At 39.3% G+C, this 4540-nt stretch overlaps 1 pseudogene; it reads right to left on the reverse strand.

The window, feature by feature from the left end:
- Positions 1 to 220: 220 nt before the first annotated feature.
- On the reverse strand, positions 221 to 335 carry LOC145243431 (U2 spliceosomal RNA; annotated as a pseudogene).
- Positions 336 to 4540: the final 4205 nt, after the last annotated feature.

Genomic DNA, 4540 nt, shown 5'->3' on the forward strand with positions numbered 1-4540 from the left:
CAAGTAAACAAAAAAAATAATCAGAACGGACATTTTCCGTGGCATTTTATAATTAATCAGAAGTGATATTTCCAGGGCATTTTGTAATTAAATCAGAAATAACCTTTTCCAGTTACGTTTTTAACATTAAACCTTTGTTACATTAAACATAGTATCTATTCACAATGCCTCCCCACGGGAAAGATTTAGACACCAGGGTCGTTTTTTTTTAACATGGAGAAATAATTGTCTTAGTCGTAAAAGATTTCTCCTCCACTGAGAGAGAAGAAATTGAAATGTAGCACCTGAAGAACAGATACTACACTTCGATCTTAGCCAAAAGGCCAAGAATGACAAATCATTTTTATTAGCTTTGCCTCAATAGCGACACCAATTTAAAAAAAAACTTTTTTGTCTATTTGGAATATTCCACTTTCTTTTTTTAGGGATGCACAGCATGATAACGGACGGAGAATAGTACTACTACTACTACTACTACTACTACTACTACTACTACTACTACTAATAATAATAATAATAATAATAATAATAATGATGGTGATGATGATAACAACAACGACGACGATGATGATGATGATGATGATGATGATGATGATGATGATGATGATGGTGGTGGTGGTGGTGATGATGATGATGATGATGATGATGATGATGATGATGATGATGATGATGATGATGATGATGATGATGATGAAAACGAGGAGGAGGAAGGAAGATGAGGAAGTCATATAAATTGACATTTTTCCAGAAACACACGAAATTGTCGTAAAATTTAGAAAGAACAAAAAAGAAAAAATCCAGCTAGACTTCCAGTGCTAGATAGGCTTGTTATCGTTCAAAATTTAGAAACGTTCGATGATCGTTTCCATCAAGAAAGCAATTGTAAACGGCTGTCAAGATAACACAAAATTATTGCAGCGACTATTAGGAAAATTCTAGGTTGGCAGTATTTTGCGTTAACAGTCGACAGCGATGGCGGAAATTTTCTGTTCTATGTCTATCCTTGTAACCATGTCACTAGTAAAGGGTGCTGGAGGTAAACGTTTTATCTGGGCTGACGTTATCCGCCTGATAGTCAGGGACCCGAACCTTGGATTAACCACTAAGGAGGCTGTCCTATCAGCAGGCGCAAAGTACTGGGGCTGCTGTATTGCCATTTGGTGAATGGATTCTGAACCATGCAGTAGTCTCTGGTGGGGCCTTTCGATGCCATATTAGTGGGTAATTGTTACGGCTTTACCTTATCATGAGCTACAAACAAAAATCTTCGTTATTTTTCTCTCTTTGTTTCCCCTATATGTCCTGCTCTAAGCAAGTCTGACGACCTAGTCCACAAACTCCAAAATTCCATCATGACAAGTTTCAATAAAAAATACACGATTAAACTTGGATCTGAAACTTCCAACGTAGACCCCCACTACCATGTCTCCTTCTCCAACATCAGGGGTCTACGTTCTAAACTTCAAGGGGTTGAAGCCCAATTACAGGAGACTAAACCAGACCTTTTATTTTTAAGCGAAACCAGAATTGGACAGACTATTTCCCTAAATGAGTTCATAATTAAAGGATACTCTAACCTAACTTCCAAATCTGACCCTCAAGATCGCCATGGGCATGGAATATGTGCCCATATAAAAGATGGCTTTCCATGTGGTAGGGACATCTCCAGAGACTTCAATGTTCATAAAGTAGAATGGTTGACCCACTCAAACAAGACCGATGATGAGGGGAGATTCTGTCATGATTTCTCCATTGCTTATGACCTCACTCAGATTGTTCACGAACCCACCCGTGTGCCTGACAATGACGGCCAGTATGCAAGTCTCCTAGACCTTTTTCTCACAACTTGCCCTGAATTATGTTCAGTTTCCGTTCTGTCTCCTCTTGGATCTTCCGACCACTCAGTTGTATAAGATAAAAATGAAATGTAATAAGTCCTCAGACGTACCTCTCCATCGTACAGTATATCGATACACTATGGCTGACTGGGATAGTTTCATTACATTTATATCGGATCTTCCTCTGCGTTCCATGTTTAAAAAGGATGTGTCGTCTATAGAATCAGACCTGACGGAATGGTTAATTGTAGGTATAGACAATTTCATACCTTCGAAAAAGTTCCAGCAAAAACATAACAGCAAGCCATGGTTTTCTCCAGAATGTGCTGCTGCTATTGCGCACAGAAATCACTTTTTCCACTGCTTCCAACGTAATAGATGTATGGAAACTAAAGCCTCTTTCAGGACTGCCAGCAACCATTGTAAGAAAGTAATAAAGAACGCAAGAGAGTTGTATGCCCATTCCGTCAAGTCCAAAGTAGCTGAGCAGCGGCGGTGTTCCCACCAGTTTTGGCAAATTATAAACGGAATCCTGAACAGAAGCGTGTGCTCTATCCCAACTATCATCAATGGACCTGAGTTAATCTCGTCAGCATAAGACAAAGCCAAACTCTTTGCCAAGAACTTTGCAGCCAATTCGACCCTTTGCGACCAAGGCCGCCAACCCCCAATATTTCCTCCTGTATCAGAAAACAAACTATGTGATATACAAATATCTGTACGTGATGTTGCCAAGCTAATCAAAAACCTTGATTCCAGTAAAGCAACCGGCCCTGACGGTATTCCAATTATAGTACTCAAAAAACTTCAACCAGAACTCGCACCCATACTTACAAAACTGTTTAAACGTTGTCTTAAGGAGAATTGCTTCCCATCACACTGGAAAATCTCATCAGTATGCCCTGTATTAAAGAATTCAGGTGATCGTTCATCCCCCTCTTAGTACAGGCCAATAGGTCTCCTGTGCGTCATGAGTAAGTTGCTGGAATCTGTGTTCAATAGAGAAGTAATCAACCATCTCAGCAAAAATAACCTTCTTAGTGACACACAATATGGTTTCCGTTCTGCTAGATCTACAGCAGATGGGTTCTTACAGTTATATCTCATAGGATTAGCGAATCTCTCGACAGAGGCAACCTTTCTAGGGCAATTGCTCTTGACATACCAAAAGGCCTTTCAAAAGGTTTACTTCACAAGATCTCCAGCTATGGTATAGCTGGAAATGTCTTCTCAATTATTAAATCATTTCTCTCTGATAGGTTCATAAGAGTAGTAGTTGATGGGCAAAAATCAGAAGCCCACAGTATAAATGCTGGAGTCCCTCAGGGGTCCATCCTCTGCCCAACTCTTTTCCTGATCTACATTAATGATCTTCCAAATCACATCCTTACATCATTCGTAGACATTTTTGCTGACGACACTACCATCTATGGTAGCACATCTAAGACAGTAAACGACCAAGTTCTCTCCGATTCTCTCTCCTCTGGACTTGATCACGTTGTACAATGGGGAAAGGAGTGGCTAGTAACTTTTAATGCATCTAAAACCAAGTTTCTATCTTTACATCATCAACGTTCTGATCCCCATCTGGCATCAATTAAAATGAATGGCTCTCGTCTTGGGGAGGCCTCAAGTTTTGACTTCTGGGCTTGACCTTTACTCCTGATCTTAAATGGAATACGTACATCAAATCTGTTGCCAAGGCCGCTGGAAAAATGGTCGGATCCTTCTATCGATCCAGTAGATATCTCACTGCTGATGCAATTCTCTATCTATATAAGAGCCAGATACGCCCAAGGATGGAATAGTGTTGCCACATATGGGCAGGAGCTGCTAGAAAAGATTTGTCCTGCCTTGATAGGGTTCAAAATAGACTTCGTGGCCTGGTGGGAGATGTCCTTTTCTCTTCGCTGCCACCTCTATCTGACAGAAGAGATTTTGCGAGTTTTTCTCTGATTTATCGTTATTTTCATGGAAAGTGTTCGACTGAGCTTCAATCTATGATCCTCCCTCGCCAAACTTTCACAAGAAACACTAGACTAGCTGAAAATATTATCAATTATTTTCCCCACTCTTTATCTGTGCCTAAACCTAAACATAGATCCCATGATCAAAGCTTTTTTCTTAGAACTGCACGCCTGTGGAATTGTCTTCCGTTTTCCTGCTTTCCAGCTGTCTATAATATGGTTGTCTTCAAGTCCAACGTGAACAAGTTTCCGATGAGCCGTTCCACTTAAGTTAAAAAATTTACCGAACTTCCATTACTATCAATTAGTATATTGTCCTTTTGACTACTCTACACTCTTTAACCATTATCCTTGAGTGGCATATTTGCCTTGATAAGTGGTGATGCCAAAAAAAAACGGTATGTAGTTGAAATCTGAGGAGATTTGTAGTCACACAAGACTTAGGGAACTCCAATAGTTTATGATTCGAATGAAAATTCCTAATGCTTAAATAATAATAATAATAATAATAATAATAATAATAATAATAATAATAATAATAATCCTAACAAATACAACCACGGACTTAAAGAACCTAATTTACGCAGGCGCCAAAATGATAAGTATGAATTTCAAATCAGAAAAACAACCGGGGACAAGCGGACCGATAAAACCTGGATAGGAAATGACACTAGAAACTCAAATACACAAACATAAAAAAGAAGCCAAAATGATCAACAGGAAGAAAGCAATGGG

The sequence above is a fragment of the Euprymna scolopes genome, chromosome 2 (genome assembly GCF_053919585.1).
Source record: "Euprymna scolopes isolate OS-2025 chromosome 2, ASM5391958v1, whole genome shotgun sequence".
Lineage (NCBI taxonomy): Eukaryota > Metazoa > Mollusca > Cephalopoda > Sepiida > Sepiolidae > Euprymna > Euprymna scolopes.